The sequence below is a fragment of the Chrysochloris asiatica genome, unplaced genomic scaffold (assembly GCF_000296735.1).
Source record: "Chrysochloris asiatica unplaced genomic scaffold, ChrAsi1.0 scaffold00001, whole genome shotgun sequence".
Classification (NCBI taxonomy): domain Eukaryota; kingdom Metazoa; phylum Chordata; class Mammalia; order Afrosoricida; family Chrysochloridae; genus Chrysochloris; species Chrysochloris asiatica.
The window spans coordinates 11,781,527-11,793,033 of NW_006408519.1; the positions used below are offsets into that span (position 1 = coordinate 11,781,527).

General features: G+C 41.9%; 1 pseudogene; it reads left to right on the forward strand.

The window, feature by feature from the left end:
* The first annotated feature begins 7,541 nt into the window (after nucleotides 1-7,541).
* Nucleotides 7,542-10,511, forward strand: LOC102819534 (annotated as a pseudogene).
* Nucleotides 10,512-11,507: the final 996 nt, after the last annotated feature.

Below are 11,507 nucleotides of genomic sequence, written 5' to 3' on the forward strand. Positions count from 1 at the left end.
CGGGGCGGCCAAGAGGAAGGGCCAGATCATTAGTTTTACATTCAACAAATCATATACTTTGTTTCATTACAATGATTATAATCCCCACCATGTACCATCAGATAACATTTCTCTCTATTCACTTTAGCTCTTTTGTTTTTAAACACTTAGGCATATATAGTAATTTATACCACCAAAGGGCCCATTCTGCAAGTCTGCCTCCTGGCCTCCAGCTCTCAGTCTCTCCGTTTCTATGAATCTGGAGTCCTCAGCTGCTCTATCTCTCCATGTCCCCATCTTTGCCTCCATCTCTGATGTTACTGCTTCTCTGGACAGGGTCCCGCATTGTGCTTGTGATCTTCTCCCTTGATGGTCCTAGGGTCTTCTGTTCTGATGTACCCTTAAATAGAAATTAAATTTTAGTGGAAGGGTTTATCAGAAAGCTAATTTTAGGAATAAGGAAATTTTTAGACATTTTCATTACTCTTAAGTGGTTATGAGGCAAATATTGGGGTTCTGTGAGTGGCTACTACATTCTTTAAAATAGCTTATTGTTGTTGTTGTGAAGTGCCATTGAGTCGATTCAGACCCTGTATAGTGTTTCAAGGAGCAGCTGATGAGCTTGAACCACCGACCTTGCAGTTCAAACGACTTTGCAGTTTGACGCATTAGCTCACAGCACCACACCAGGACTCCTTAAGTTGTTAAGTGCCGTGGAGTTGGTTCCGACCCATAGCAATCTTGAACAGGGTTTCCGAGGCTGTAAATCTTTATGGGAGTGGTAAGCCTCCTCTTTCTCCCACAGAGCAGCTGGTAGTTTCGAACTGCTGACCTTGTGGTTCGTAGCCCGATTCGTAACCACTACGCTACCAGAGCTCCTTTTTAAAATAGCTAGAGCCTTGCAATTCAGAATGTGCTCAGCCAACCAGCAGCATTGACTTTACCTGGGAGTTTGTAAGAAATGTAGTCTCAGGGGCATCCCAGACTAATGGAATCAGAATCTGCATTTTGAGATGTTCAAATGATTCCTAAGCACAGTGATATTCAGCTCCTGAAGAATCTGTGCGAAATCTATATCTGGTCTTGAAATCTGATCACTGAATGGAACCCTTAATGGATATTATTCTTTGTTAAAGTTCAGGAACAGTACCAATGCACTACAGACATGTGTATAATATACCTGAGTATATTAGCTTGGGGACTACAACTAGCTAGTCTTATTAGGGTAAGTATGACTTTCACATCTCTAGGCTAATCAAGCACTGAACTAGAAAATCAGTATTTGGATTATAGGAAATGCGATAAATCAGGGATTAATCCTTAGCTATCAGGGATCATTAGAGGATGAGCCCTGTTTTCTTTCCACCTATTTAGGTTGAAAGGAAATTGCTGGCATATTTTTCAAGGGAATGCAAAACATAAGTATTATATGTAACATGATGCTGTTAAATGCCATTGAATCAGTTATGACCCATAGCAACCCTGTATAGGGTTTCTTAGGAGCAACTGGTGATCTTGAACCACTGACTTTGCAATTCAAACTGACTTTGCAAGCACGTTAACCTACAGAGCCACACCAGGACTCCTTTATGTAATGTTGTTGTTGTTGTTGTTAAGTGCCATCAGGTCAGTTCTGACCCATAGCGACCCTGTACAGGGTTTCCGGGGGTGTAAATCTTTACAGGAGTAGAAAGCCTCATTTTTCTTCCGCGAAGGTAGGGTGGTTTTAATTTTCTTGTTTTTGAGGCTTCTTTTCCAATTGATCTGTTTCTGCCCTGTGCCTTTCCTACTGCCTTTGTGTTGTCAAAGCCATGTTTAGTCCTTGGTTACTTGAGAAAGCAGCCTGAGCCATTCTCCCCAGCCACAATGTATCCAGCCCATGCCCATTATAGATTCCAGAGGCCTCGGGAGCCTAGTGTTTGTGTAAATGCCTGGGGAGCCTGCAGACTGAGCAGGAGTAACAGCTGGTTGCTGACTGCAGATGTAAGCAGTAGAGCAAGGTCTCTTTTGGGTTCATTTCAGTGTGGGATGTTAGAATTTCTCCTTGTCTATACAGGTTTGTAGGGGTGATAGCCCAGGGAACATCAAGCTGCAGAGGATTATGAGTGGTCCATGACTTCTAGCAGGGACAAAAAAACAACAAAAAGGGTCATTACCAGAAACTCGAACCCTAGTCACAGTGACTCGATAGGACAGAATAGAACTGTCCCACAGGCTCTCCAAGGCTGTGATTTTTACAGCAGCAGATGCCACATCTTTCTTCCGAGGAGCAGCTGGTGGGTTCAATTCGCTGACCTTTCCATCAGCAGCTGAGGGCTTTAACTAGTGCGCCACAAAGGACACCTGTGTTGAATTACCTTGCTTTTGAAAGCCTGCGGGGAAATTTATCTCAAAAGAAGAAAGAGGGCTTGGGAGTTATCGATTACCTGGGCATGATCACTACTGTTGTAGTGAAGTCAGTCAGGGAGACAGTTCATGGTTGTGTTCATTCAGAAAGAATGGACCATGCCTAAAAAGTGTTCAGTTTAAGGATGTTTAGCTGTGAGTAAACCAATGTATTTCAAGTGCGTAGATTAATGTCTAGATCTGAGAGTGTGCTGTGTGTCATGTAGACTATAAGATCTTTGAGTACAGTGACCACAACGCATGGCTTTTATTGCTGTTGTTATTTATAGAATTTAGTAAAAAATCAATATATTATTTCAATTTTTTTTAAGCTGAGAAAATAGATTCAAGCTGACAAGTTTCCTACTTTGTTTGGGCACATTAAGTGGAGGATAAATTCTCCAATCAAATGATCTCCAAGAGGTAAGATCATATTTACAAAACTCTTCTCCATTTTGTCTCATTTATTTATGAGTGAATTATTTCACCCAAGGTGTTCTTGTGTTTCTCAGAGAGAAGTTTACTTAGGCAGAACCTTCAACATGTATATTGGAACTAGCTCTATTTCTATTGTATCTTGTATCCATTGTATCTTGAGTATATTTATGTTTTTTTTTTTGTTGTTGTTGTTGTTTATTGCAATTTATGGGTATGAAGGTTGCAAAACTGTTCTAAGATCTAATACCTCTCCTTAAATCAGAGCTGGCAGACTGGGGTGTGGTCTCCATATTGGGGAGTGACATTAGACCAAACCAAGGATATGGGAAAAGAAATGTTTCTGGAAGTGTTGCAAGGAGGAATTTACATCTAAAACCCCAAATTTGGGCTTTGGGAATTAAGAGGAAAGGAGAGGAGGCTTCAATTATTTCCTATTCTTAGTTGGCTTTCAATGGAATCTACATCTCCAGAAATATTCTACATAGACTTTGGGGTATAAACTTTTTTCTCTCTCTAGCTTGAAACTTCTGACCTCTGAGACTTGATAGGAAACCAAATCTCCTTTAGAAAAATGCTGTGTGTGTATGGAGAGGGTAGCTTTTAACTTAACCTAGATTTGTCTTCTCCAAATGTTTGGTCAGTAGGTTCTTCCTCCTTCTTCAGTTGTCTTCTCAGCACTGCAAAAAAGCCAGGCTGCTGATGAGAGGAGATGGGGATAGGACTCTTGTGGTACAATAATGAATAATTTCTATCAGGACTGTGAGGGTTGGAAATGTAAAGGTAGATATTTTGTAGCAAAAGGAGGGGAATGGTTGACTTTGCAGTCCAGGAGTGTAGGTCCCTGGGACCATCAAGGGAGAAGAGAGGAGTGCAGATCCTACCCAGAGAAACAGTGATGCAGAGACGATGACGATGATGACGTGGAGAGATGGAGCGGCTGGGGACTATAGACCCGGAGAGGGATAGGAGCTGTGTGCTGACAACCAAGGGGCAGGCTTGCAGTGCATACCCTTAGGTTGTTTGATGATGCATGGAGGGGATTGTAATCATGGCAATGAGATGATATAAGATAGGATGAATGTAAAGCTAATGTTCTCCCATGTAAACTATCACATAATTCACAATAAAACACAAAAGTCAGGCTAACCATTTATTTACCTTTCCAGGAAAGGCCTAATGCTGGTATTTAGGCTGCTTTGGAGAGTTGGAGGCTCTGATACTATTGGTACTTCTGTGTTTGGCTACTTCTTGCACATCTGAACAAATCCCCTTTCTTACTCTGCCCTCATTCTTCTCAAACTTTCACACTCTAGTAACAGACTGTAGGTATTTTATATGCTGATTGATTCTGTTTGTGTGTAATGAACCGTAAACAAGGGCAAGTTAAAAAGTATAGCTACTATTGGTTACAGTTCACATATGCACAGGTTTATTGTGGTTAAGAATTGCGCTGCTAAATCTCACGGTCAGCAGTTTGAAACTACCAGCTGTTTCACGGGAAAAAGATGAGGCTTTCTGCTCCTGTAAAGATTTGCAGCCTCAGAAACCCTGTTTAGGGTCACTGTGAGTCAGAACCGACTCCACAACACATAACAACAACAACATTCCAAAGAAAATGTGATTAAACATGTCTCTGCGGTCAGTGGATGACAGCAGACAAGTTCTCTCAATAATACACTTCTCTTAGTCTCGTTAAGGTGCCTGCAAAAAAAAAGTTCCGATCAAAACAGTGGATTCCAAGAGGGTCTACTGGGTCAGTTACATTCAAGAAAGAGAGGTCAGCTCAGAAGGTTATGGGGTTATTTTATTTATTTATTTGATTCTGAAGGGGTAATTTTGATTGATTTTTTTTTTTTTCTTGAGACACACAGGATGAACACAGGGACTTCTGAAAAACTTTTAATAAAATTGAAAACCACATTCATGAAAAAAAAGGCAAGATATTTGGGAAGTTGTACCAAGGATTTTTTTCCCCCCATCATGACAATATAGCTGCTCATCCAAGAGTAGAATGACTGTCCTATGAGAATTTTATTGGGAAGCCTTACCTCATCCACCCTGTTGTTGCTTAGTGCTGTTGGGTCAGTTCCTACTCATACTGACCCTGGATAGGGTTTCTGAGGAGCAGCTGGTGGGTTTGAACTGCCAACCTTGTGGTTCACAGTCCATTGCTGATCCTACAGTGCCACACCAGGAGTCCTGATTAGGCTCCTTCAGAATCGTTTTTGTTTCCCAAACTCAAAGAACATTTCAAAACAATGCAATTTGAGTCCCTAGAGGATAACCAAAAAGCCATTTTTATGCGGTATAAATTAAAGTACACAGAATTCTTTTAAAGATCTACAGAGATGGAAACATTATTTTCAGAAGTATGTAGACATTGTTGTAAGGTGCCATCAAGTCAGTACTGACTCATAGTGACCCTATTACAACAGAACGAAACACTGCCTGATCCTGGGCCAACCTCACAATTGTTGCCACGCTTGAGCACTTTGCCAATCCATCTCACTGGGGGTCTTCCTCTTTTTCTCTGACTAAACATGATACCTTACCTTACTAAACATGATATCCTTACCAAACATGATGTCCTTCTCCAGTGACTGGTCCCTCCTGACAATATGGCCTAAATATGAGAGACGAAGTTTGACCATCCTGGCCTCCAGGGAGCACTCTGGCTGCAGATAGAGGATATGTAAATAAACAATACTCAATGTTTTGATATATTTGTTTAATAAAGTTTTCTATGAATTTGTAGCAATACTTCTTGACTTAGTCTCATATACTTAACATTGCAACACTTTATTCTAGTTGTGGAATCAAAGCTTTATGGTATACACCGAGTTATTGATTTGTTCCTCATTTTATGCATCATACAAAATATAGATTCATAAATGATAGAAACTAAGAAGTTGCATTAGAATGACTGACAATAGTAACAGTATCAGATCTCTTTTGGGGAAAACGTCATCACACTAACTTTTTAATTTTTATATTATAAATTTAGGTTTGATCATTAAGTGCTGTTAAGTCAGTTATGACTGCTCGCAACCCTGTATACAGTTTCCTAGGAGCTACTGATGAATTTGAACCGCTGACCTTACGGTTCAAACTCACCTTATGATCCAGAACTTATTCTACAGCACCACACCAGTACTCCTTGACATTTGTTGTTGTTAGGTGCCATCGAGTCAGTATGGACCCATAGTGACTTATGCTCAGCAGAATGAAACACTGCCCGATCCTGGGCCAGCCTCACTACTGTTGCCACGCTTGAGTCCATCAATGCTGCCATTTGGCCAATCCATCTCATTGGGGTCTTCCTCTTTGTCTCTGACCCTCCACCTTACCAAACATGATATCCTTCTCCAGTGACTGGTCCCTCCTGACAATATGTCCGGAGTATTACCTGTCCTTATTTTGTATTATACTCTCTTTCTATCTGGTTACTATTTACATACAATATACAACTATTGTATTTAATGAACTCAGTGACTTTGTATCAGGTAGATACATTGCAGTTTACTGAACAATTTCTGCATTGTAAGATTCTTAGGCTAGTTTTATTTCCCACACTCCTCCTCTCTCTTCCTTTTTAAAATCCTTCTTTCCTGTCTTAGTGGGATGGGCCTCCTCATCTATGTACGAGAGCTTTGCTTTTGTTAACCATTTCTTTAGGAATGCTTTCTAGCAGTAGGATTGTGGGGCAAAAATTCATGAACATAAGTGATTTTACAGACTTAGAAAGATTTTTTTAAGTGTTTAATGATGCCAGCTGTGTAAATCTACATTTCACCATGGACTTGAGTATCAGATGTTATAATTTAAAATGTTTTATTTATTTCTTTGTTTACATTGGTACTTCAGGTTTGCGTAAATTTGCTTTCTTTTGTTTTTAAGAAACAAGACATTTTTTATTTTATGTTTACTCTTTGTATTTTCTTTTGTCTGAATTCTGTTGATAGTATAAGATGTTTTTCTCTTCTCCCACCCTCCTGAGAGTCTAAAAGCAAATTCTACTCCAAGGTAAGGAAATTTATAGTTTTTTTTTCATTAAGATGATTTTTTACTAGAACCTAGGTTGAAGTTTCCAGAGTTGAACTTTGATTAAATTTAAAAGTTGATGTAAAATTTGTTTTCTTCTTTATTTTGTATTGCTGTTAAGTTTTAACTCTTTTCAATATGTGTCTTAAATAATAAATGGAGTACTTTTATCCATTAGCATCATAGAATTAAACATTGTATTTAAAGAAGTAGAATAACTTCTGGAATAACCCTCATTCATGCATTTGTTTTTTAACCTAATATTGGTAGGTACTGTGTAAATGGTGGTAAAACTGACTCAGACCTTGCCATCTGGGATCTTTGTGGTCTGGTTGGGGGAAGAAAGAATAATAGGTAAATATAACAGATGTGCTCTGGTAGGAGAAACACAATCAAGAAACATTCTGTGGTGAGCCTCTGAAAACCGCAGCAGGTCAGCAGTATTCAGGGGAGTCTCAAAGGGGAGACATCTATCCCGACTTGGGCAGTTAGATTTGACTTTCTGAAAGAAATGATATTTAAGCTGAGATCTGAAGGTCAACAGGTTAACTGCTCTACTTGGGAGGACCTTATGAATCCTCATTGTGTTGTATGTGTGTGTGTATTTTGTTGTTGTTGTTGCTTTTTGCTTCTTTTCCCTGTCTTTGTGGGTGAACACTAACAGTTTTTTCTTTTCTCTGAAGGGACACATAAGCATCATGGGAAAAGAATCCAACCCCATGGAGAGAAGCCAGACAGAAGCCCTAGATGCCAAACTCCTTTACCAGGAAGTTTGCTTAGCAGCTCAGCGGCTTGATCTCTTCCTCCGAAACGGAAATGCCCACAAAGAGGTTTTCAAACCCCACGTCTTGGCCCTCAGGGACGTGGTTCAGAAAGTCTGCATTAAACTCATGTTTCTGCATCCAGTGGATTACGGGAGGAAAGCAGAAGAACTTTTATGGAGGAAGATGTACTCTGATGTTGTTATGCTGCTAATGAAGACCAATAGAAAACACATGGACACTTTCAAGCACTGGGAAGGCCCATTGCGAGCTCATCTGGTGGGTGGCCTCAAATTCTATGAACATCTCTTCCTGTTCCTTCAGCAACACTACGAGCTAAGGCTACAGAGCTATATAGACTGGCCCCATTGTGCAATCCACTTGATTGGCTGCAAAAAAGTGGGACCCACATCAGAAGAAGAGGCAGCCTGGGCTCGAATGGCCTGCCACCGCTGCCTGCTGTACCTGGGAGACTTGTTCCGCTATCAGAATGAATTCCTAGCCCTGGCCACCAAAGACTTGGCTGAGAGGTGTTATTACAGAGCCCTGTCAGTGGCCCCACACATGGGAATGCCCTTCAACCAGCTGGCAGCTCTCACAGGGAGCAAGTACTATGATGTTGAAGCCACGTATTTCTACCAGCGCTGCCTCCACTCAGAAGTGCCTTTTAAAGGGGCGGCTTGGAACCTCAAACAGCTATACGATCATGCAGGACAAAGGTACAGTCGTCTGAAAAGGTACCAGGGGAAGAAGCTGTCTCCTAATCAGAGGCAGTGTTGGGATAACAAAAGGCTGCTGATTAGTTTCCTCTACCTTCAGAGCCTCCTGCAACCTCAGAAAAAATTCAAAGCAACGAGGCTGATAGCCCTATGCCAGCTGGTCCTAGAAGACTTTCGTCTCTGTCTTTCCTATCGGCCTTTCCCATATGATCAGAGTCAGCCCTCCATGGAGGGAAAGCCTGCAAGAGGCTACTTGTTCCTCCCAGACCTTCTCATCTTCCACATGGTGGTTCTTTGCCTCATGAGTGTCCACAGTCTGCGGAAAACAGGTTCAAAGCAGCACAGGCCGGCAGTAATCTTCACCTTGACCCTTTTCTCACATCTCATTCAGCATGTGAATACCCGAATCCAGGTGGAGCTACAGAAAGGGAAGCTGACTCCAGAGGTGATGACTCCCAGTCATGGAAGCCAAGAGACAGAGACTGGGGAAGAGCAACAAGACATTCCAGCCTCCTGCCCTGGCCTCCACCACAGCAAGTACCAGAGAAACCACAGACTATCCTATGTTTCTAGTGAGAGTTGCAATTCAGAAGCAAGTTTCCATTCCTGGTGTGACCCAGATGAGACAGATGAAGAGGAAAACACGTTCTTAAACTCACAGGGTCATTCAGAAACCAGCAGTGAAACTTCTTTTTCAGATACAACTGATGAAGAGGCGAGTGACTCCCCAAATCCAGCAGCAATGCAGGGAAGTGGGGCAGCATCTGAATGTAAAATTTCCCAGCACAAGGATAAGGTGATGGCAGGCAAGCATCCCAGTAGTCTTCTAGATTTCTTGAAAACAACTCTTTCTGCCAACCTGTCAACCCCATTAAGCCAAAGACACCAAGGAAAACCTTTGTACTCAACTCCTGTCTTCAGCCACAGTCTTCTGATGCCCCAGTCTGAGCTGAGTAGTGCTTCTAGCAATACATCCGATTCAGAGGACAATATGAGTAGCTTTCCTGAGTTAGAACTGCCCACTGGCTCCTATTTGGGGAAGAGCACTTCCACTCACCAGTCTTGCAACAACCTTCAGGTCATTCAGAAGAAACTGAAGATCCTCTCTGCAGAAGGACTTCTGCCCACCATCAAGGTGATTGTGGGCTGGCTCCGCACCAACCACAGCCTCCTTTCTTCATATTGGCGAAGTCCGCTGAGCCTGTGGGACCACCTGTCTGTGCTGTTGAACCTGCTACCCTCAGTGGGAGACCTGCAGGACCCAGGCCTTGGCCTGTCCCATCAGCTCCAGGATCTGCTACAGAATTGTAAAGGCCCAAACACTCCCCGGTTCTTGCACCTTCCTGAAGACATTGCTCTGTGTCAACACTCTCCGCTGAAGGCTTCCCAGGACAGGGTGAGCTTGGAGCAGGAGCCCCCTGTACTCAGCCCCCAGGATGAAGCTGTGGTACGTATTTGTTTTCTCAGAAGCTTTGGCCACTTTGCGACTCGACTCCCCGGAAGGTTCTTGAGGTTCAACTCTAAGTTGGGTGTCTTTGTGAGCAATGGGCTTGAAGGATCAGAAAACCCATCTCAGCAGTTTCCAGAGAGAACTTCAAGGATCAGGTTTTCCAAAGACATAGTTCAACTCTGGCTTCAGCGTGAAGTAGTGCAGCTGGAGAAGACTCTCAGGGGCCTCCAGACTCAGCCAACCTTGACCCCTTACCTTTTCCCTGACCCCCGCGCCCTCTGTGAACATCTTTCAGTCATACAACAACTTGCCACCAGTGGTAAGTTTTTCCTCATCATACCCAAGATTGTGGTTGACATATTGTATGTCCTGATAAAGGAAGACTATAGGGCAATGGCAGCCATCACCTTCCTAGAAGATGAGCTGAAGAGAGGAAACCAGTATATTCTATGCCAGTCCTTTGTGTCTAAGAGGTTTATGAGACCCAGGATGACCAGACCAGACTCTGATGCCTGGGATCTCTATAACATTCTTGATTTCTGCAAGGGTCTGTTGAATTCGTCTGGGCCAGGCACACTTGATCCCAGAAGTATGGTCACTATCATCACGGGCATCTGTTTGGACAACCCTAGGAATTTCCCATATCCCCTGCAGTTGGCACTGGGGACAGCGACTGAAGCTGGTGTGGAAATAAAGAACATCTGGCGCTTCTATAGAGAGTGGAAGGCAATCAGCTGACATTATCACTTCTCTTCCTCCTTCATCACTTAGGAGTTGAATTCAATTGTTCATCATTCATGTAAGCACCTAATGTTGAAAGTAGATGTTGAATAAATGCATATTTGTATCTATCCTGGGGCAAAGATTTAGTGTACCAACTTCCTGTGGCCTTTATGTTTCCTACTTTGTCATCTTGGCTTGATGTTCTCTATCTGAAAAATCTCAAGATTAAACACATTCAGTGCTTAGTCTTCTTATGGAAAAATGGCTACTTAGCTCTGTTTTATGACATGAAACTTTATTTTAATATTGTTTTATTGGATGGGACCATGCCTATTACCTAAGGTAGGCCTCTGTCATCTGTGAAAACTCAATAAATATAAAAGTAAAATTTATGATTGTTGTGAAAGATTTTATTGCAATTTCTGGTTATTTTCTATGCTCAGTTCAATTTTTCTCTCTTGGCAAGGACTATTGGGCAGCCCATACCCATATGGTGTGACTTTCGCAGATTCCTCTGCTAGCCCCAAGGACTGGCAGACTTGGTGCTGTTCTTAATAACTTGGGAATAGCTATGATATTGACTTTTTTTTTTTTTTTTTCTGTATCTGCTCAAATTTGATAACTTTGGCTTTCATGAAATTCTTATTTATTGCTTTTTCTTCTGACCACATGTCTTTTGGGCTTCCCTCAATTTCCCATTTGGATGTACTTAAGATAATTCCTGTTTTCTGACAGGTAGCAGAATTCATGTGTGTACCCCATACATTTTTTTGCATAAGTTAAAATTCACAATTTGACTTCCACTAGGCATGTCTTCATTGCATTATCATCAACTTCCTTCTCCCCTCTGCCTCATCCTCATGGTTTTTTTTCAAAATCCATCACATTTCAAATCCAAGCTTAATAATGTTTTAGTACCCTAAGTTTTTAAGCATCTGAGTCTTTGTCTGGGATCATTCCTCAATAACTAAGCTTTAAGTCCAACTGTTGACCTCACAGGCAGAGAGAGTC